At 36.0% G+C, this 24,693-nt stretch overlaps 1 protein-coding gene across 2 annotated transcripts in view; it reads right to left on the bottom strand.

Moving 5' to 3' along the window:
- Nucleotides 1–24,693, bottom strand: part of MAP4 (microtubule associated protein 4) — a 178,164-nt gene that overhangs the window by 117,537 nt on the left and 35,934 nt on the right. The window contains exon 1 of one of the 2 annotated variants that reach the window (XM_079116672.1): nt 5,738–5,879. The exons of the other annotated variant lie outside the window; for it this stretch is intronic. The gene's annotated coding sequence lies outside the window, so the exon portion shown is untranslated. Of the gene's footprint in view, nt 1–5,737; nt 5,880–24,693 lie in introns of those variants that run through there. 2 annotated transcript variants of the gene reach the window in all.

The following is a 24,693-nucleotide window of genomic DNA, read 5'->3' as shown; positions in this document are numbered from 1 at the left end:
ATTTTTCTAGAACCCTAAAAAACTCAGGGTAATTCTACTCCCCAAACTCCAAATCTAACACCTAAAGGCTTTGCTGTATGTTTCAATATACAAAGTATGAGGTTGGAGGCATAGGGGTTTAAATACGGAATAGCATCAACTACTGAATTCTACTACACAAAATAAAGTACAGAGAGGATAACGAAGCCCAGGAGTTAACCTTTTTCCAGCACAGAGAATTTGGAGGAAATTTGTCCAGATTTATATGGTGAAAATACTCATTATATATTCCTTATACTATATAAGAAAAAATATCAAGATTTGGAAAGACATTAAATACTGAATTTATATAACTTCCAAATAAAATAAAAAATTTTAATAAATTTGAGCCTTCTTCCATGTGCCTTTTTATTATCAGGTTTCCTAATTAAAATGGTTACTTTAATTCCTGATCAAGAGTTATCAATAAGGCCAGGCGCAGTGACATACACCTGTAAGCCCAGTGACTCGGGAGGCTGAGGCAGGAGGATTGAGTTCAAATCCAGCCTCAGCAATTTAGCGAGGTCCTGAAGCAACTAAGAGAGACCCCGTCACTAAATAAAGTATTTAAAAGGGCTGGGGATATGGCTCAGTGGGTTCAGCACCACTGGGTTCAATTCCCAGTACCAAAAAAAAAAAAAGAGAAGATTATAAATGATTGGGCTAGGAATATTATGCAGTCTTTAGAAAGAACTTGTCATTTGCAACAACATGGATGAACCTCGAGGACATTATGCTAAGTGAAACACACACACACGGTAACTAATTAAGATGATATGCTAATTTGCTCAACTGAAGTAATCCTTTCACCAAATATATCAAAACATCACATTTTAACCTTTATATAATTTTTTAAATGTCAGTTATATAAAACCATTATCTTCGATCAATAATTGTCTTTCCAAGAACATACAAAGAGAATTATTCCCATACCATTTTTTTTCCTCCTATTAAGCAAGTGTCTTTTTCCTCTTGGAAATCCCAAGGCCTTGGGATTGAACCCAGGGCCTTGGACGTGCTAAAAAAGTGTTATAGCACTGAGCCACATCCCTAGTCCTGAAAAGCTTTTCATTCTTGAAATCTCTGCTTAAATGTTCCAGCTCTGCTTAAATTCAGCAAGACTCTATGGCTCTCTTCTCTACAGTTGTTCCCATCCCATTCTAGTCAACACGCTGAACATGACCAGCAATAACTATACTTTTACCAGTGTGAAACTGGTGACAAAAACTGGCAGTTAAAAAAAAAAAAAAAAAAAACTGGTACTTTTGCTGCCAAAAGAAGTAAAACTCTATTTGGGGTGGGAATTAGAAATCCTGTGGCATGACAGTCTGCAGCAAATGCAATCTCAAACTGAATTTCACTACTGAAATGATGAATTCCACTACTGAATAATGACTATGAATTCAGACATCAGCAAATTTTCAGAGGGAATCATAAACAAGAGTTCAAATATAATTTCAACTGTAAGACAGTAGTAGTGGCACACTCTGAACCCATTCACATGAATGTGGGTAGGAAGCCTTATCCTTTGCCTGGACTACTTTACATCTGAAATATTTTAACTCCAGACCCTGCCAGGAAAAATGCCAAAAAAGGTCCATTAAAGAATTTGATAAAAACCTGACAGGTCTGAGGTTTTGGCTCAGTGGCAGGGCACTTGCCTAGTGTGTGTCAAGGCACTGGGTTCAATTCTCGCTACCACATATAAATAAATAAAACAGGGCTGGGGAGATAGCTCAGTTGGTAGAGTGCTTGCCTTGCGTGCACAAGTGCTTGCCTTGAGTGCTTGCCTGGGTTCGATCCCCAGCACCGCAAATAAATAAATAAATAAATAAATAATAAATAAATAAATAAATAAATAAATAAATAAATAAATAAATAAATAAATAAATAAATGTCACTGACAAATGGGGGGGACTAAGAAATTCTAATGTCAAGAGATTACACACACACACACACACACACACAAAATCACTGCTTGTCCCTTTTTTATCTACCAGTTAGCTGTTGAGAGCATTCTGTACTAAAAACAATAAAGGATGTCTACAATTAAACTGTTTCATGGTCAAAGAAATTTGAGACATCTGTGCTATCCTTAATGACATACAAGGGTCCAATAGATAAAATTTTCCCCCACAACTCTATAATGAGTCTTACAGTACAATCTACTCAAATTTCCTGATTTAGAACAGAAGTGGTGATGCTTGTCTGTAATCCCAGCTCCTCAGCAGACTGAGGCAGGCAGACTACAAGTTTTTTTTGTTGTTGTTTTGTTTTTGCTTTTGTACGTTTTATATCATCTATTTTTTTTCTCTTTTCACATTTTTTATTGGTGCTTTGCAGTTGTACATAATGATGGAATTTTTTGGTTACATATTTATACATGTGCACAATATAACAATATAATTTGGTCCATATTACTCCCCAACATTCCCCTACCCCACAAGTTTGAGGTCAAGTTTGAGGAACAACAACTTAGAGGAACCCCATCTCGAAATTTAAATTTTTTTAAAAGGTCTGGGGACGTCACACAGTGGCAGAACACTTGCCTAGCATGTATCAGTGAAAATACAAATACATTTTAATTATTATTTAACAGATTTTAGATAAATACCAGTTTCTCAATCCTTAGTAAACCTTCCCCTCCTAGATCCCTACCTCCACATATTCCCACACCACCTCCTGGGCTGACATGTGGTTCAGCAGTTTAAATTTGCCAGAAGGCAAAACTGATAGAAAATTACAGAATTGGAAAGTGGGAAGGTCACTTGACTAGGAGTGCATCCAGCCAACCACTCAGCATCTGCATCTCAATGGTTTAGCTATTTTTATTTGTCCCACACACAAATAGAAGTATGACTTAAAAACACATGCACACAAACTCTACTTATTGAATAAGCATTGCTAGTGATACTGGAAATTTAGTGATACTAAATTTTAGTCAGAAACCTCAGTTGTCAATAAATTAAGATTACCTAATTTTCTAGTTATTATGTGAGATTTTTTTGTTTGGTTGTTTGGGAACTGTGGACTGAAGTCAGGGATACTTTACCACTGAGCCACATCCCCAGACCTTTTTCGTTTTTATTTTTGAGACAGGGTCTTGCTAAGTTGCTAAAGGTCTCACTGAGGTGCTGAGGCTGACCTCAAACTTACAATTCTCCTGTCTCAGCCTCCCAAGTTGCTGGGTGACAGGCATGCACCACCATGCCTGGCTATTTATTTATTTTACAATGTGTACAAGTATAATATGCTTTTTAAGTGCTCGGTAGATTTTTTAAAATGGTTCTGTGAGTGTTCCATCCTATAATAAATTCATGTATAAATTTCATCTCACACAGAACCATTTGATGTTATTTAATATTCAGTTATGCCTTAAATGTTCAGTTACATATTTTATAGGCAAAAGGACATAACACAGTATTGTTTTCAAATCTGGGTATTCAGGAAAACTAAAAAATATACCCTTGTAAATAAGAAGTAGCTACTTTCAAAAAAATTCTTTCATTGACCATTTATACTATTCTTCTTCTATCTGTATAAATAGTAAAGTTAACACTAAATGGATTTGTGAGTAGGATGCAAAAGAATTTGAAAGCTGAGTACAGAAGCTTCTATGTTTCACTGAAGAACTGGTTGAATATGACACTCACTGTGGCCTTGAGTGAGTCACCTCTGGGGCCGAGTTCCCCAACTGTAAAATGAGAGTGTTATGTTAAATGATTCCTCAGGTTGTTTATTCTATCAGCTACGTATAATTCAGTTTCATCGCTTCAATTAGCTATTAATAAATAAACCTCATACAGACCCTCAATGTGAATATGTATGACTATTATTCCATAAATCAAGAAATCAAGTTCTCTCAATTATACAATTATAACTGTATTCAGGTTTATTGAAAAGTTTAAAAAAATGGCAGATATGGACTGAAAATAAATTCACCAGTGCACCGTGCCCTACTTGAGCCAAAATGACTAGAGCGTAAGAAATTCCACCCAGTCCTGGCTAACATCAAAAGAGCCTGACACTGCTCCGCCAGAAAATAAGCCCCATATTATCTAACTAGACACCAAGAGAACACATGGTTTGCAAGCACAGCACTTTGGACATTTGATCTTTCATATTAACCACATGCCTCAAGTGAAATTATCTGGTAAGAAATGTTTTGAAATAGGTAAACTAAGGCAAGAGAAAACTACATAACATGATGATAAAGCAAAGAACAGAATCAAGGTCTACTGATTACTGACTACTGTCCCACTATTAATAGTCATGTGCTCATAAATAGTAAATAAGAATATATGATGAAGTCATAAGCACCTCCTCTGCTGGGTGGTTTACTTTAGATAATCCACAAACTTTGGAATTAACTACCAAACTGAAAGTATTTTCAAGGTGTATACAGATTAGTGTTCGTATCTAATTTAAACATAGTAGTTGCCAAATGTGGTGATACACACCTGTAATCTTGGCTACTCTGGAGGCTGAGGCAGGAGAATCACAAGTTTAAGGCCAATCAAAGCAATTTAGCAAGACCCTTTCTCCAAAAAAGCAGCAGGAACATAGCTCATGGTAGAGCACCCTTGGGTCCAATCCCCAGTACTACCCCCACCAAAACAAAAACAAAACTGATTAGTAAATATGCTATGGCTAAAATGCACTGTTTACTCCTCAGGTGTGGAAGGAACCCAATATCCCAGTCAGACCTAGAGATTACTTACGATCTAACATGTTCAAAGGTATAGCCTACATCATGATTTCATGTTCAACATCAGATTTCTTTTTTTACTTTGCTTAGCAAGCTTTCATCTACTAAATGGTAACTTTACTTCCCCCAATTTGGCGTGGGATGGGGGAGTGGGGAGTACTGAGGATTGAATCCAGGGGCATTTTACCACTGAGCTATATCCCCAGTCCTTTTTTATTTTGAGACAGGATCTTGCTAAATTGCTAAGGGTCTCACTAAGTTGCTGAATTTGTAATCCTCCTGCCTTCAGCCTCTGGCACTGCTGTCCCCAAATTTGTCTTTAATCAATTTCTTTTGAAGGCCTATTACATATCAATGTGAACCTTATTTGTCTGGTGGCTATGTTGTTTTTATTTAACCAAAAAACCTTGATTTCAATCAACATAGTATTTCATTAGAAGTAAAACCAAATCTTCAGTGAGGATCTCTAGAGGAATCTGGTACCAGTTTATACAGTTCACAAGCACATAAGATCTTTGAAGAAAATCTGAATTTCTCTGCTTCCCCTCAGAAGGAGACTCACAAATGACAACAGACACTCAGCCAGGATCTCATAGCCCTAAGCAATAAACTTCAAACCCCTGAAGAATGCATTACCTTTCCACCCCCAGGTGACTCCCTATATGCTGCAAGAATAATAGCTGTACTTTAGGAACTGATGCAATTTCCGGATTTGAAAGGGTTCTGGTTTATAACTATTTGTCCGGTTCATCACAGGATTAGCAACAGGAAAGAACCCTTGATTACTAGAATAGCTGAAGCCATCACCCAAATAAATTCCTACATGAAAGAACACAGTGATACAGGTTAAAATAAGTTACATTTTACTCCCAAGTAGTTCCCATAACAAAGAGTCCCTTTTCCCACTGCTAACTTAGGGAGCTCTGCCCTCTAAATGCAAAAACACAGCAAACACATGCACGTACAAAAAATCTTGCATCACAAGGCTCAAAGCCTAGCTTTCTTACTTACAGTAACTATCCAGGAAGCTTGTGTTTGGTCCTGACTGAATGCATTTTGGATCTACAATCAGGCTCTGGTCTGCAACATTTCTGACCAAGTGAATTTAAATCTATTCCTCCAGGAAGAATAATCTACACCAGATACCTCCCGCTGTTGGCCATGTGATAGAGATAGCATGTCTTGCTGAAGTCTGGTTATGTGAGCCAAAACAAGAGATGACAATGACACAGCACTTACTTTTCTGTTATAACTATTCTTAAGAGTGAATCTTCAGTTTTATTTCAATAAAAATAAAGTGAATCTTAAGAAGATTCTCAATAGTTAGATACTCAAAGTTTTAAAAAGGTGAAGGCATTTTTTTTAACTTTACTATTTATTCCACTTATCCTTCCTCCCCTTAGTTAGTTAATACAGAAAAGCACTCGGAGTTGGCTTATACGTATCCAAAAATTATTTCTAGTCATTTAAGATATCCAAAGACTTTTTTCTAAAAATGCCAGTTCAGCCACACATGATGGCACAAGCCTGTAATCCCAGCAGCTCGGGAGGCTGAAGCAGGAGGATTTCAAGTTCAAGGTCAGCCTTTGCAACTTAGCGAGGCCCTAAAGAAGGCCCTAAACAACTTGGCGAGATCCTATCTCTAAATAAAGTACAAAAAAGAGCTGGGGATGCAGCTCAGTGGTTGAGTGCCCCTGAGTTCATTCCCCAGTCTCAAAAAAGAAAATACCAGTTCAAATGACCCTCACTTTAACAGGTGAAAAAATGAGAACCAGAGAAAACAAATGAAGCTAGGACAAAGGATCAGACTTAGGAGTCAGAGAATAGCAAAAACAGAAGTGGAATGACAAAATAAACAAAACCTTGCAGGTTTGTAGTTTCTGTTTTATCTGGCACAATGACATCACTATACTCAATACTTTTTTAAGTATACCTACCTTTGCCTATGTATCTATTACTATACCCACTTAAAGGTATGAAGGCGGTCAGGAAGAATACTGAGTTTCAAGGAAACACTCAAGTTGCCTAGCATGGTGACACACACCTCTAATCCCAGTGGCTTGGGAGGCTGAGGCAGAAGGTTTCAAAGTTCAAGGCCAGCCTCAGCAATTTAGCGAGGCTCTAAGCAACTCAGCGAGACCCTGTCTCAAAATAAAAACTTTTAAAAAAGGCTGGGGATGTGGCTCATGGTTAAAACATCCCTGAGTTCAATTCTTGGTACCAAAAAAACAGCCCAGTTAATTTAAAAGTACCCTAATTCCTATTTAAAAAAAAAAAAATTCAAGGAGGCAGGGATCTCATGAAAAGCAAAAGGAGATCAGCAGAATAAAGGGACCAGGTGGTGAGAGGAGGAGAGGGAGAGGGGAAAATGCTGGGAATTCATATTGGTCAAATTTATTATATTGTGTGTCATATACAAATATGTAACAACAAATCCAATCATTATATACAATAATAATGCACCAATAAAAATGTGGAGACAGAAAAAAAAATTCAAACTCATTGTGGTATCAAAGCCACATGTACCTGACGACCTAGTCATATCACCTACCATAATCAACAGCTGTTCATGCAGGGTCTCCCTATATTCTGGTCACAAGGGACCATCTGTCATTTTGCAGGCATGCCATTCACATGACCACTGTACACCTTGCTAATATCGCTCTCCACACCTGCATCTGTCTTTTCTCTCTCCCTCTTAGTCAAAGTCTCAAACTCAAGGTCCAAATTAACTATCACCTTTTCTGTTATTCCAGTTGAGAATCTATTCTCCTAGTGCTATTCAGAACTAGTATATCATCTATACTTACATTCTAATAATATAGTCTGATCTGTACCTAGTAGTCGTATATAACAATTCCTGAAAAATGTTAGGTCCCAAAGGGGAAGGACCATGCCTAAGTGATGTGTACACCCTTCTCCTGCCCTTAGATTATTTTATACAGGAGATGGCGAAAACAACAAAAACGAACAAAACAAGGGTCTAGCTAAATAGATGGTTCTACAATGATATAAAGGAAATCAATGAAAACTGGATCTAACTTAAAATTAATCAGAGGTTCTGAAACTATAACTCTTCAGGGGCTGGGGAGATAGTTCAGTCGGTAGAGTTGCAAGCTCAAGTCCCTGAGTTCGATCCCCAGCACCACCAAAAAAAAAAAAAAAAAAAAAAAAACTCTTCAGAACTTGAAAAATAAACAAATTCACGATTGAAGCATCACCTCTTTCTTTTCACTTTCTAAATATAGTTTGTGCCAAAATAATCATGTTTGCAATTATGGAAAGAAAACCAACAGGGAGACAGGGAGTATCCACACAAACCAACACTCCACGCTGGGTTACCTTATCATTTATTAGGTAGAGTAATAAAAATAGCTCTCTGTTTTTAGAAAAGCACAACATGATGCAATATGGTAAAAACAAATTTTTATTCAAGAAATCAGCTACCACCACCAAGTTAGTATCATAAATATTAAAACCATTTATCATAATTAAACTGCTAACTTTTTATGGTATCAACTCATCTCTCAGGAAGTAATAAGATATAATGTCATTTGAGTATTCACATTCAATTCATATCAGCTCTTAACTTTTGAGAACTATTTTATTTAAGAAAAACCTCTCCATCAAGCAAAGTTTGGTTTTGTTCTATAGTACTATATACGATGTTGGTAAAAATGAAAGTGGCAGGTAAAATCAGGAAAGGGGAGGAATTTGTGCTAGCAATTTTGTAATTATATATTTACAATGAGTGTTCCTCCCAAAGCCTACCTTAAACTTGAATTCCTAGATGGCAAAGATAGCATCGTTCTCATCTTATCCTGAATATCTAATATAATAAACATGCAATAAATGCACCTTCATCCTGCTACGTGCTCTGTTCTGTATCATGACACAGTCTTCTCTTGCTGGGACTGAGGTATGCCTGGCACCTGAAAGTACCCTCATGGCTCTTCCGCTATTGGTCCTAAGCACAGAATCAGCACTGGGCTAGTAGCTCAGGCTTTTGAACAGGAAGAGAAGGTATAAACTTTACAGCTGTACTTACAAGGCATTTTGTAGCAGTGGCAAATATTTTACTTTAACATATAAATACCTTACGGATGCTTAGACATAAAAATAACATTAAACAAAGAAAAATTAAACAAAGAAAAGTCAAAGTAAGCTTTCAAATTACCTTTGTTTTTGTTTGGGGGGGGTGTCGGAGACTAAGAATTTACCAATGAACTACATTCCAAGTTCTTTTTATTTTTTATTTTGGGACAGAATCTCACTAAGCTTCTGGGGCTGGCCTGGAACTTGTGATCCTTCTGCCTCAGTCTCCCAAGTCACTGGGATTACAGGGGTGTACCACCACTCCCAACTTTTATTTTTTCATTTTGCTAAGCAAGTGCTCTTGCTAACATATCTTTTAACATTTTATCTTAAATAAGGTAGAAAATTGTTAAAAGTAAAAATCACTAAATGGAGCCTTACTTTATATACACACGTGTGTGTGTGTGTGTATATGCTAATAATTACATAATATTTTATATTCTAGTAGAATTACCACAGGATCATAACTGTTCAGGGATAGGACTGCACAATCCCAGATTTTAAAAGTTGATTTTGAAGGGGACCTACAATTGAGTGTCACTGAATTAATCAATGATCTACATAATCCATTCAACATAAAATATTCAGTGAAATTAAATATAACAGTTTCTCTACAATTTAACACCAGAAATGACTGAGTTCTTCCTTGTCAGGAGGGTACGAGTTTTAGGTAGGAGTCTGTTAGAAGTAGAGCCTGAGGGGGACTTCCGTGCAAGTGACCTCTTGAGGGAATATTCTCAGGAGAAGCCTATAAAAGCACGAAATTCTATGGTTTTAGCTTAAGTCCAGCATCTACTTGTTCCATGAGAAGCTCTGAAAAACAACTATATACAAAGTCAATACCACCATGACCAGGGTCACATTTTTGTATCTCTTATCAGGCAGTCATTGGCTTAGTGCTGTGTGAAGTCTGGGGCAGAACCCTCCCAACATCTCTGAGGAAGGTGACACCTAACTACTGTGGACCTGGCAGTTAACACATCAGCTGGGGATTGGAGAGCAACTGGCTGGTTAAGGGGCTCTACACAAGTTACTAGCAGCATCTACTAAAAAAGGTTCAACCGTATAACAAAAAGGCATATCAAATTGGCTGAGGTATACAAATATAAAGCAAAATAAACTCTGGAGAAAAAAAAAAATTGGGGCTGGAGTTGTGCTCAGTGGTAGATCACCTGCCTAGCATGTGTGAGGCATTGGGTTTGAAGAATCAAACCACATAAATAAATGAATAAAATAAAGGTATATCAACATCTAAAAAAAATTTTAAAAAGAAAAACACAAAATGACAAAAAGTTCAACAAGATTTAGCAATATTAAATATTACACTTATATTAACATAACTATTTTAAAATATATAAAACTGACAGAAATATGAGGATAACTAGGTGAGGAATATTGTGAGATATACCCCATAGAGGAATATTGTAATACATATCTTGCTCAGAAACTGATGTCATAAAAATAAAATCAGTATACACCTTAAGTATAAACCTTAAGTAAGGTTTGAACAATACATAGAATCTCATTAATGAACTGTCTAGTACACTAGAGGACAATTTCTCTTCTTATTATATTATGGAACTTTTAAAAATGTTTACTTATTCATTCATTTCAGTGTGCGATGCTAGAAATTGAATCCAGGGCCTCCTTCACACATGCCAGGTCTTTACCACTACATTCCTAACCTCCACTTATTTATTTTTTATTTATTTATTTATTTATTTATTTATTTATTTTTTAGTTGGCAATGGACCTTTTTTTAAATTTATTTATATGTGGTGCTGAGAATCAAACCCTGGGCCTCTGCTACTGATCTACAACCCCAGTCCTCCACTTATTTTTAAATCAATACACATATCATAAAGTAAGTCTAGATTTTTAAAAATCATTATAGTACAATCCACATTCATGAAACCTATAAGTAAGAAAAACCTGAAAGAACTTTTTAAAAATGTTACAGAAAATTTTAACACACTACAAATACCCCATGAGATAACACCATAAGAGAAATTTAAATACTTAAAAGTGAATAACAATAATGCTACACAGAAAAGCTATATTACTATTGATTACAAATTGTTGGTAATATACTCTTGATACCAAAAGCAGACAAAAAAAACCCAAACAGCAGAAATTATAAGCAAAACTGAATTTAAAAACTTAGATGGAGGATCAGCAAACATTCTGAAAAGTGATAGCAAAGAGTTTAAACTTTGCATTACATGTAACATGTCACAACTACAAGTAATCTGTTTTGCAAGGTTCTAATATGTATGAATTTCAGTTACCATGGTTTAATTGTTATCAGTCCCCAACAGCACAATTCAAATTTTAGTTACCACAGTCTATTAAATGTAATTGACACAATAACAAATTTGCTGCTAGTTCTTGGTCTACATAAGTACACATGTACTTTCTAGATCTATGATCAATCATGTTACTTTTATAAATGTATTCAGCTCACGGACACATAGCAAAGTATGCAGATGTGTTATTTCCTCATCTTCAGGTTATCAACCCATGTGACAATTTTCAAAAATGGATAACTGAAGAAAGGGGAACTGGCTAACAAATATGAAAGTACAGCAAAGAATCAAAAGTAAAGTTCAAATTGTCTACTTGGATGACTAAAGCAGGAGAACTGCAAGTTCAAGGCCAGCATGGGCCTTTTAGCAAGACCCTGAATTCCCAGAACTGTTTAAAAAAAAACCTTTCAAACTGAACATAAATGGAGTTACAGAAGAAACAGTTCACTGTGAGAATGCTGATGTTGCCAATCAAAACTCTACACATGCAGCCAACAGAACTTAGAATGAGCTTATCTCTATAAATGAGGAAAGTAAGTGGGTGAGAAATATGAAGGTGTCCCAGAGGAAGTGAGGCTGGCAAGAAATTTTACATTTAAAGAACTCTTGGGGGCTAGGGAGATAGCTCAGCTGGTAGAGTGCTTGCCTCGCAAGCACAAAGCACAAGGCGCTGAGTTTGATCCCCAGTACCGCAAAAAAAAAAAAAAACCACAACTCTTAAAGATGTTTTCTGACATTCAAAGTACAAAAGCTAAAATGCTGAAAACTATTCCAAACCTAGAGACAAAGACATATGAAAATATGTCTTCTTCATAAGTTATATGATGAGCAGGCTCCACTATTCAAACTGTTCTTGGTGAGTTTTCATTTTTTAACAAAAAATAAGTTTTATATTTTTGCTTTTATATTTCTAGTATGATTGTTGTTTGAGACAAGATCTTGCTATGTTGCCCAGGTTGCTCTCAAACTCGTGGGTTCAAGTAATCCTCCTACCTCAGCCTCCCCAGTAGGTGGGACAACCATGTGCCATTGTGTCCAGCATCATAAGACATTTGTAACAGACGACAGAGAGTTTTAAAGTTTTGACTAAACTATTTTAAAGGTCACAGAATAATTGTAATTTTTCCAACTGATTTTACATTGCTCTGCACAGTTTCATACTACATGCCATTTTTACAGTTCCACACTATTGTGCAAGGCAAGGATTGCCTGAATACAGTCCTGCCATTATAATATGAAAGCATCCAAAGATAAATCAATATCTGAGTTTCACTTTTATTTTAAAATGAGGGGGAAAATATTCTTAGCTCATAGATTATACAAAAGTAACAGCAGTGTGAATTTGATTTGCAGTCCCTCCTTGTCTCAGGCTCCCAAGTAGCTGGGATTATGGGTAGCAACATAACTATATATGATATACACAGAAAATCAAAAACTCTAAGAATTAGCAAACAAATTTAGAAAAATTGTGGAACTCTATGTCAAGTTTTAAAATCCAGCAGTATTTCCATGCGCCAGCAAAAACTGAAAATATTAGGATGTAAAATACCATTTATAATGACACTTTTTAAATTATCTAGGGCTGAGCATGATGGCATAAACCTGTAATCTCAGTTACTCAGGAGGCTAAGACTGAAGGATCAAAAGTTCAAGGCCAGCCTGGAAAACTTAGTGAGACCATGTCTCAAAAAATAAAATTGGCTGGGGCTCAGTGGTAGAGCACTTGCCTGGCATCTGTGAGGTACTGCATTTGTTTCTCAGCACCACATATAAATAAACAAAGTAAATAAGGGTCCATTAACCCTTTTATTTTAAAATAAAATAAAAACTAAAAAGGATTGGGGATGTAGCTCAATGGTACAGTACCCTGGGTTCAATCCCCAGAATGGGGGTAGGGTGGGGAGGGCACAACACCTTAGGAATAACTTTAATGAACAATACCAATGACTGCCACACAGAAAACAAAAAACCTGAATTAAAGACTTAAATAAATGACAGTATATATCATGAGTTTGTACTGTGTACTAGAAGTCTCTATATTTTAAAGATGTTAAGTATCCCCAAATTGATTTACAGATTCAACATAATCCTAAGAAAAATTCAATGGGTTTTATTTGTTGTTTTTTGTTTTTGGTACTGAGGACTGAACCCAGGAGCAACTAACCATGGAGTCACTTCCCCAGCCCCTTTTTTGTATTTTATTTAGAGACAGGGTCTCACTGAGTTGCTTAGAGCTTCGCTAAGTTTCTGAGGCTGGCTTTAGACTTGCAATCCTCCTTCCTCAGCCTCCCAAGCCACTGGGGTTATAGGTGTGCACCATCACAACCAGCTCAATGGGTTTTATTCTATTTAAATCAAATTAAAAAGTTGATTCTCAAGTTTAAGTGGAAAGAAAAGGAACCATGAATAGCCAAGACAATCTTGGAGAACAAATTTTAATTAATTCACTAACAAATAAAACTGTATCAAAATACTGAAAATACTGAAAACTGATGATAGTTTCATACCTACTAATACTGCAATTGTTACCTTAAATAAAGTAACAAAGACATTGTGGTGCCAGCATAATCACCAAGAAAAAGGACAATGCAAGAGAGCAGTTTCAAGGCAGAACCACATACATATATAAATGATGTATTCGTTTTCCAATACTGTAGCAAAATAATTGTTTTTGAAATTTTTATAAAGAAAACAGGTTTTGTTCATAATTTTGGAGGCTAATAGTACAAGATTAGGAAGTTCCGTCAATTCAGCCTCTGGTAAAGGTCCCTCCTTAGCTGGGTCACATCACAACAAGTGGAATCATGGTGGGAGAATGTGTGAGCAAGAAAGAGATCATACGGCACAAAAGGAAGCAAGAGCCAGAATGAGAAAGGGTGAGTAAGGACCTCTCAACATTACCACACTGAGGAACAAGCTCCCAACACATGTGCCTTTTGGGGGGCACAGACCAAATCCAAATCATAGCAGATACTTAACATATGGCAAATGTGACAATGCAGAGCAGTGGGGGAAAGAACTGCCTTTTCAATAAATGATGCTGGGTCCATTGGGTATTGAGTTTTGCCTCACAGTATATTTAAAAAAAAAAAAAAAAAAAAAAAAAAAAAAATCAATTCCAGATAGATGGCAGGCCTAAATGTGCAAAGTAAAATGATAAAGCTTCTAGAAGATAATATGGAGAATATGAATATCTTCATCATCATGGGAGGTACTGAAAAGACAGGTAAGATGGAGGCATTACAAAGATAGAGGTGAAAGGGGCAGGGAGAGAAAAACAACAAAAATCCCCCTAACCTGTACCTGTTAAGTTATAAGAAAGATTGTCTTCTTTTTTATAGAAGTAACACTTAATATTAGAAAAACAATAAAGTAATGCCTTTAAAATTCAAAGAGAGCCTTGTACAGCTCAGTAGTAGTAGGAGGTCCACAGTTCAGTTCCCAGCACCAAAACCGAATGAACAATTAAAAAAAAAAAAAAGAGAGAAAGATTAATTTGAAGCTAGTTTTTGATATTTTATCCATCTACTAAGTGAAGATGGAAGTAAGAAATTCAAACACACAGTAAATCCATGTGCTGTTTAAGTAAAAGAATTAAGCACAGACTTCAAGAAAATGAAAAATGGATGCAGTATAGTTAGAAAGCACGGTATACAAGAAATAAAATCAAAATGAAATCCCAGAATGATAATAATGTTCTAGATCTAGAAACAACTCTATCCAAAATTAACCTTTCAACAAAAAGTATAAGTGAGTGATTCTAGACATGCAGGGCAGATGGCATATTAAAAAAAAAAAAAAAAAAAAAAGAATATGGGGGAGGGGCAGCTTACTGGAAGGGGACTACACAAGAAGGTACTGATCCAAATATAATACAAACTAGATTGTGGCATCATTTTGAGCTAATTACTTTTTTTTTTTTTTGGATGGTGGTGCTGGAAATTGAATGCAGGGCCTGTGCATGAAAGAAGCACTCTACCAACTGAGCTATATCCCCAGCACTTGAGTTAATTATATATTTTAAGAACACATTTAATACCTAAGCTTAGAAAATTCTCATTAAATGTGCTAATATGGTATGGGTCTATGAGAAAACATATGTTTTATACTTATATGTAAAAGATATGTATAACACATCACGGGGAAAAAAGGAGAGGAGGGAATGTGGAGGAAGGATGGTAAAGATTCTAAAACAGCAGCTGAAATCAACTGGAAGAGTTTTGCTGACTCTCCATGTTTAATCTTAAGTAGGCAGAAGGCAAAGAGAACTTTGCCTCCTCACTGGAATGTGTTTCTCTAATTGGTTTGAAAGTCTACATGTGCTGACCTTTAAAAGACAGTCTGTCTATTCTTCCTTCTGCAAGTGGGCTGATAGACTGAACATGGGTGGACAATGACTTTGTGGCTCTGATGTTGGCTGTGTTCAATATTCTATTGTATTTCTTATACAAGCACTGGGAGAGTTTTGCAATGTAAGCATTTTTAATCATTCAAAAATAAGTAAGGTTAATGAGAGAACAGCAAAATTTAAACCTTAAATGAAATCACAAATAAAAGGAACCTGGGAAAGAAAATTCTCCTAAATATAACAACAACTAGAGCTCTAACTTACAAATTAATTGCTGCCAAGAAATTTGGAAGTAAATTCTGAGCAATCGAGCACAAAAAGCAACATGCAATATGAGAAAGATTTTGGTAGTGAATATAAAAATTTTAAAAAATGTATAAGGGCTGGGGATGTAGCTCAGCAGTTAAGCGCTTGCGTAGCATATCCAAGGCCCAGGGCAATGAATGGCACACACCTGTAAATTCCAGCAACTCAGGAAGCTAAGGTAGAGGATGGCAAGTTCAAGGCCAGCCTCAGCAACTTAGCAAGACCCTATTCTCAAAATAAAAAATAAAAAATAAAAAGGGTCAGGGATGAAGCTCAGTGGTAAAGCATCCCTGGATTAAATTTCCAATACAAAAAAAAAAAGAAAAAAAGGCATAACTTTAAAGGGCACTAGCAGACATGGAGCAATCCTGTTTCTTCTTTCTAGTACTCAAAAGACAGCATTTCCTCATCTCCCTTGGAGTCAGAAGTTGAGACACGTGACAGGGTTTCAATCAATGCAATGTGAGCTGAACTAATATGCCTCACGTAAAAACATTTTATGAGAATCTCCTTCCTAGTGCTCTTTGCAGTCACAAACTAAATACAAAGATACAGTGGAAGACTCCAAAACACCCCATAGGAAGAGCTGAAAGTCCTCAGTAACATGAAGGTCACAGGTTAAACACTCAGACAATGGGCAAGAAATAAACCTTCAATTTGGTTAAGCCACTGGAATGCTAGATATGTATTTTTAAAAGATAACATTAATTATCCTAACTAATGCAAATATCTTACATATCTAAATAAAAACTGATAAAGGGCATTTCAAAACTTGCATTAGTTGGGAGGAAAACTAGGTCTCCTTACCTTCCTATTTAGAAACTTCATAAGGAAGATTTCCATGCTATATTCAGAAGTAAAAATCACTGGTGCATGCCTGTAATACCAGAGACTTAGTGGGCTGAGGTAGGGTGATGGCAAATTTGAGGTTGGCCTTGGCAACTTAGCAAGACACTGTCTCAAAATTAAAAAAAGGACTAGGACGTAGCTCAGTTGCAAAGTGACCCTGGATTCAACCCTCAAGTCCTCAAAAATAAATAAATAAAATAACCACCACTGATAGATCATCTGCTCTTTTCTTAACCTCTGTCATAAGCTGAATATAATATATTGAGCCAAGGCACTTAACTTTGCAAAAGAAAAGAATTATACACAAAGTCCCTCTTTAGTCCACCATTATACAATCTGACGGTTTAAATCAACAGAATTTCAGTGTCTATTAGGTAGAACCATAAAAAATTGTTGAGATTTGACCATTTTCTACCTATAAAAACAGCGATTTCAAATGGCCTGACCTAAAACTAAGTGCCAAGCACCATGTTAAAAAATTTAGTACTAATTTTCTAAAAATATTTTTTAGATGTTGATGGGTCTTTATTTTATTCACTTATTTATATGTGGTGCTGAGAATCGAACCCAGTGACTCACACATGTTAGGCAAGTGCTGTACCACTGAGCCACAACTTCAGTCCAGTACTAATTTTTACTAAATATGTATATACACACATACACCCTTATAAAAGAGAAAATAGTGTGTTGACTTAAGAGGTTCCTAAACTTGACATTAGAGCAAAAAAACAATTCCATAACTTTAAAGAGAAAAAGTTTTTACATATACACTTCTGAATATTTATAGGTATTACTAATTACAAAGAAACTACATAATTTCAGTTAACAAATAAATAGTAACAGAATTAATGCTTATTTGGTCAAATAGTTTATCCAAAATCTTTGTAATTACTGTATAAAAATTATTCCTGCATACCTATTATTCCATCCATTTAGATTTACTTGTTTTTGTTTTGTCTTCTTTTGGTAGAAATGGAACCACAGTGCTCTATCAATGAGCTACATCCCAGCCCTTTTTATTTTATATTTTGAGACAGGGTCTTACTAAATCCCAGGGATGACCTCAAACTTGCAATCCTCCTGCCTTAGACTCCTTATCACTAGAATTACAGACATGTGCCACCGTGAACAGCTTAGATTTAATTAAGAATTAAAAAAATTAAGTTTGCCTTGTCAGGTTCATATAAGGTGAAATTACTAGTAAATACTTTGACATTCCTACAAGAGTCTATATCATTAATACTCACCTTACATTCCACTCAAATACAAAAGTTTCTCTAAAAGAAATTGGCAAACTATACAAAACAGGAATTTTGATTGGCCTTCCAGACAGAGGTATGTTTCTTAACAAAATCATTTTATAGCAAGATGCTTTATTCCAAAGACAACGCCAAGAACAAATAACATATTTTTCCAAAAATGTTATAGCTGATCTATATAAGTCAGGTGACGATTAACTTATATTCTTAAAGTATATGAAAAATTTGTCTTTCAAGATTTTTCTAGAAAACTCTTAGTCTCCCTATAAAACCACCTGCTTGATAAAAAGTGAAGCCAAAGAAGGAAGTAAGTCTTTTCTTATCTCTGTAGAACACTGCTTTTCGGATTTTAGTTTTGCTGTTAATTAGTATTAAGTCATCCCACAATATTATGCAGTTGATTGTAAGCAGTGAGCACCAAATATATAAATATATAATTATTCCAAATACAACTACCACAACTAACTAGTTCAAGCTAAACATAATGAAATAAACCAAACTAATAAGAAATGTTCTCATAGGACACAATGGTGCACACCTGTAATCTCAGCAGCCTAGGAGGCTGAAACAGAAGGATCAAAATTCAAAGTCAGCCTCAGCAATTTAGTGAGGCCCTAAGAAACTTTGAAAGACTGTCTCAAAATAAAATATAAAAAGGGATGAGGATTTACCTCAGTTGTTAAGCACCCCTGGTTTCAAACCCTCTGTACCAAAAAAAAAAATTTTTTTAAAGTTCTCCATAACTAAGAAAATACTGCTTACAGTCAGCTTTACTATTTCCACCCACCAACATGACTACGCCCTCAAAACTCCACCTATCAGTATAGCTTTCATCCCATCAGAATCAATCACTTATTAGAAGAAATAAATACAGTTTATCACCTATTAGTATGTGCGCATCTGCCAAATAATGACTGGAGCAATAACAATGCTGGGCATGCTGGGATTACAAGTGTGTAATCCCAATGGCTCGGGAGGCTGAGGCAGGGAGATGGCAAGTTCAAAGCCAGCCTCAGCAATTTATCAAGGTGCTAAGCAACACAGTGAGACTCTGTCTCTAAATAAAATAAAAAGACGAATGATCTCACTGATAAGTGGATGATGACACATAGTGGGGGGTGAGAGGGGGGCAAGAATGGAGGAAGGAGGGACTGTATAGAGTGAAAAGAGAGGTAGGAGGGGTGGGGGGGAAATAACAGAATGAATCAAACATCATTACTCTATGTAAATGTATGAATATGCAAATGATACGCTGTTACTCCATGTACAAACAGAAACAACATTTGTTTATAATAAAAATAAATAAATAAATAAAATACAAAATAGGTCTGCAGATATGGCTCAGTGGTCGAGTGACCTTGAGTTCAATCCCTGGTACCAAAAAGTAAAATAAAATAAAAATTCTACACTACCAAATTTAAACATTTCCTAATGGTCTTGGATGTCTTTTATTGCCTTGGTTTAATTAAATCACAAAGTCAGCAGACAGGAAAGATGGGGGATGGGGACGTGGAATAAACTAAGAAACCAGTGCTAACTCCTTTAGAGTACAATCAGAACTTGATTCACACATCCCACAATCTTACTTCCCCAGGAAGCAATGATCACTAACTCTCCTTTCAGGGTTCTAGTCACAGTTCTAGTCCTGACACCTCTGCTTTATGGAAAGAACAAGAATACACACATACTTATTCCTAAAATAGATTTTAAAAATAAAGAAGACTCAATTAGAAATAAGCCTAAACAGTTTTTTCCTTTCAAAATATTTTGTTTTGTTTTAATTCTTTTCAAACACACACAAAAGTTTTTTAGGGAATACCCTGCTAAGCAATGAACCACCAAGCACCAAATCTTGGGTTCAAAAATACCATTCTCTGATTAAAAAAAAAAAAAAAAAAACCTGTATAGTTTGAAGAAATGACTAATTCTAGGACAAAGGCAAGAAATATTCAAGATGAAACTGACATACCTTGTAATGCCAGAAAGTTCGAAACTGCTAAAAAAGAATTTTATGTCAAGGGAACATGAGTCAACTGAAAGAGTTTCCAATCACCAAAGCTCGAATATCCTGAATAAAATAAGGTCATACTGGACAAATACACTGCACAAAGAATAAAATAAATATTCAAGGGGTGGGGATATAGTTCAGTGCTTGACTAGTATGTGTCAAGATCATGGTTTCTATCCCTCGCAACACACACACACACACACACACAAAGATGAGTCCATACTAGTATAAATAAATGAGTGAATAAATAAGTGAGAGGTGAGAGAGTACATAAATCTCCTGTGAAGAATTTCAAATAATGTACTTACTCCACCTTCTAGAACCCCTCATTCTTTAAGTGTGAAAGTGTGGCAGCTGAGTGACCTCCTTTCAAAGAGTACATTATGCAAAGAGTAGGTAGAAATAGAAACCTGATAAACACTGACTAAGCCAAGATATCAAGATTAGTATCAAAAGTGATGTCATGTTGACAGAACACACCTTGATATAAAGTAATCAGAGTGCCATTTTATCTCTGTGATCTTCTTCCTGAAAACCATATCCCCAGTCTAATAATGAAAAAAAGATCAGACAAATCCCGAATGAAGGACATTCGACAAAATGTCAGACCAGTACTCCTCAAAACTGAGGAAACAAGGAAACTCTGAGAAATGGTCACAGCCTAGAAAAACTTAAAATGACAACTAAATGTAATGTGGTATCCTAGTTAAGATCCTAGAACAGAAAAAAGGTTGTTTAATAAAAACTGAAGAAATTTGTCAGGTACATGTCTATAATCCCAGCAACTTGGGAGGCAGAGGCAGGGGGAGGATCCCAAATTCCAGGCCAGCCTCAGCAACTTAGTGAGACTATCTCAATATAAAAAAATAAAAAGGGTTGAGGGTGTAGCTCACTGTCAGAGAACCCCTGGGTTCAATCCCCAGTTGTGTGAAAAACATTCTTTTAAATCTGAAATAAACCATGAATATTAGTTTATAATAATGTACCATCCTAATATAGGAAGCTAATGAGACTGGGTGCAGTGGCACACACCTGTAAATCCCAGCAGCTCAAGAGGCTGTGGCAGGAGGATCTCAAGCTGAAATCCAGACTCAGCAACTTAGCAAGGCCCTAAGCATCTTAGCAAGACCCTATCTCAAAATAAAAAATAAAAAAGGGCTGGGGATGTGGCTCAGTGATAAGCATCCTGGGTTCAATGCCCAGTACTAAGCCCCTATTAAAATGTAAATGACAGGAGAAACCAAATGTGGAATATATGGAAACTATGCCATTTTCATATCCTTGTGGGACACAGTGGCACATTCCTATAATTCCAGTGATTCAGGAGGCTGAGGCAAGAGGAGAGCTAATTTCAGGTCAGCCTCAGCAATTAAGGGAGCTTAGAGAGAGACCTAAGTTGCTGGGGATATAGCTCAGTGGTAAGGCACCCCTGAGTTCAATTCCTAGTACCAAAAACAAAAACAAAAAAACACCTCTGGGCCTTACATGCAGAAATTTCTTAAATACAGAATATAAAATGTCCATAATATATCCCCAGTTTACCCCGAGACAAATATTCAGAAGCAGACCTAGAGAATATATGACACACTCTAACATTCCAGTAGAAGTCAGTATTTATTTCAAACTTAGATCTGATCCATTTCCTAAAACTGTACTCTCAGTCTACAATTCCCCAGAGAGACTTAATACCTACAAAGGAAAGTCTGTATGTCAATAACTTCCAAGTCCAATCGCAGCAAACTAGTCAGCTCGCCATTAAAGCTTCAAATCTCAAGTTCTATCACTGGTATTCTTGGAAACTAACATAGATGACAATTTGAGTAATTAACTCTAAGTGCTTATTTGTATTTACAAAAACAAAACAAAATCTTAGCAAAGAGGGCCTAACACGTCCAACCAAATCAAAAACTTTAGAAAAGGCATCCTTGATTCTCAAATAGAACCAGAATTTCCACTCTGTCCTATATTCCAAACAAAGAGCAGGATACAGTAGGAAGTTTATAATTCTGATCAGTTCCTATGCTAACTTAACTGTCAGGGTCAATAAGACAAGTCCAATTACATCTACCTATTGGAAACAGCACCAAATAGCAATCCTTTTCAAATGGCATGCCTACCTCCTATGTATTTTTGTTTCCTATTTAACTGTCAGTTTGTGCTACTATAGTCAATATAAATGATGTGAAAGTTGAAGCTGTGGCTGATGCTCCTAAATGTCCAAACTAATTCTGTACAAAGAGAAAAGTAAATACATTAGTTTCTTATATTAAGTACTTACTTAGTAAGTGTATCAGTCCTTAATAATTGTAGTGTTTTTTAATGAGGTAAAATTTGAGTAAAATACAATTTACCACTTTAAAGTATGTAATTCTGTGGTCTCCCAACACTTCTCTCTAGTTTCAAACTGTCCTTAATAATTTTAAATTAGCAATGGGATGTGATGTGATGGCCTAAAAGACCAGGTTCCAATCTTAGGTGTCTCTTGAGCCCCTTTATCATTCTAATCTCTTTCTACATGTGAACAGCCAGAGTGCAGGGATATTGTGCCAAGGACCTTTCACCTTCTTCCACAAATCAGTAGTATTCTATCACACAGAAAACCCATACTACTGCCCTGAACAGAACCACAAAGTCATGCTTATTGTGTGGTTAGTCTAGCTAACAAGCTTTTGTCTCAACAAATACTTAGGACATTACACACTATTTAGAAAGGAATGATCTCATTCTACTAACCCAACGGCCAACTTTATCAAAAGGCTTTTTGTTACAAGCTGTGATAACCCAGGAAACCAAATCTATTTTTACTGTTCTGTCAGGAAAAAGGAAAAGAAATCATAGGGAAAAACTGCTCATATATCAAAAAAAAAAAAGAAATTTTTTTTAATCCCACTTATTTTACAAGTTTTTCCCTTTCATGTCTGGTTACAAGGAGAAAAAAGACTCAGAACTCTTTAATACTAGGGGGGGAAATCAATATTGAGACATTTAAAAAGAAAACTTCATGTTTCTGTTCAAGTATTTTAAACTTCTTTGGGTCTGATTTGTATGAAAAAATAAGGATTTCTCTCCAGTATCACCTCAAGAAATAAACAATTCAGTGGTAGAGCACTTGCCTAGCATGTGTGAGGCACTGGGTTTGATGCTCAGCACCACATAAAAATAAAGTATTGTATCCATCTACAACTAAAAATAAAAAAGAAATAAACAATTCACAGTGGCTTGGGAGGCAGAGACAGGAAGACTGCAACTTTAAGGTCAGCCTCAGCCACTTAGTGAGACCCTGTCTTAAAAATAAAAAGGACTAGGGATTTAGCTCAGTGGTATTTGTAACCAGGTTAAATCCCCAGTACCAAAAAAAGAAAGGAGGAGGGAAGGGAAGGAAAGGAAAGGGAAGGGAGAAAAGGAAGGAAAAAAAGGAAGGAAAGAAGAATAAATTAATTCAGGCTCATATAAAAATAACATTTAATAAGTATAAACTCCAGAGACCATTCTAATCACTTTACATATACTAATTCACTTACTATGTTGAATGACTCTAGAATTTGGTATATTATTATCCCCATTTAAAATTAGGACATCAAAGCACTTAAGAGCTTACATAACTTGCCTAAGGTTACTCAGTTAGTGAACTAATGGAACCCAACTCTTCAATTACTACCTAATACTGTCTTCTCACAACAGTTTTTATAGCAAGCTCCAAGGAAAGCTAAAAGAACACTAAATATACTGAAAAGTCAGAAGGTATATAAATATACAAATCCTTCCACCACCTCCACACATACCCACAAACCCACTTCCAGGCCAGATAACCAACCAGTTAGCTCCCCTCACCAACACTGCTATTGACTCCCAAAAATAATGTCTCTTTCAATGTCTAGTGAAAAAGTAAAATCACTAGCATCACCTAGTATTAACTTTATCTACTTTTTTAATTCTTAAAAAAGAAAAAAAAAAAAAAAGCTGTTATTCATCATTTACGATATTTCTGGGTACTTGATATATGAAGCTATGACCAAATGCTTGGAAAAAGGATGTGCAACTCCAGATCCTTGTCCAGTCTTGTTCCTCTTCTGCTTCTGTAGTTAGTGTGCTCTCAAACACTCAAATACTAAGCAGAGCAAGAACAAGGTTTGGAGTGAATCTTCCTAAGTCTATATGTGTCCATAAGCATGGGAGACCCAAATGACTAAAAGTAACTGATATAAACAAAGGAATCTTTAGTATACAGGGATAAGCAACAAAAGCTAATAGTATCTTCAGAGGTGTAGCCCAACCATCTGGCATTCTAGAGGTGAATGCTGAACATGACTCAAATAAAACAAAAAGAGAGCCAAGAGGTCTACTGAGAGACAAAATTAATGACCCAGAGTCTGAAAAGTACTCTGAAGACAAAAGCAGAGAGAGATTGCCCCCCTGAAAGGCTTAATGCTTTCCCCAGATGTCAAATAGATTTCTCTGCCCTTTCTTGAATTCTTAGTGGGTCAGAATGCATTCAATGAGAACATTAATAAAATGAAATCTAAAATGGAAATAAACTCCAGTCAACAAAGTTCTGAGAAAGGAAACAAAGGTCCCTAAGGAAGAAGACCTCGAAAGAGCTACAGGACCTCCCTTCATCTCCTCATGTACCGAGGAGACCTCCAGCCTCTCAGAAGCTATATCAGATCTAGTGTAGCTAACACAGAATAAAAGTGGATAAACACATAAGTACACTGTGTCAGATTATTTCTCCCTCTTCAATCCTAAAATACATCTCAAATGCTTTATAACTAAAATGCTACTCCTTCCTACCTCAA

Source organism: Sciurus vulgaris (assembly GCF_902686455.1).
Source record: "Sciurus vulgaris genome assembly, chromosome: 16".
NCBI classification, from domain to species: domain Eukaryota; kingdom Metazoa; phylum Chordata; class Mammalia; order Rodentia; family Sciuridae; genus Sciurus; species Sciurus vulgaris.
Note: the sequence above shows the minus strand (reverse complement) of the source record. Positions and strands in the feature narration are given on the sequence as shown.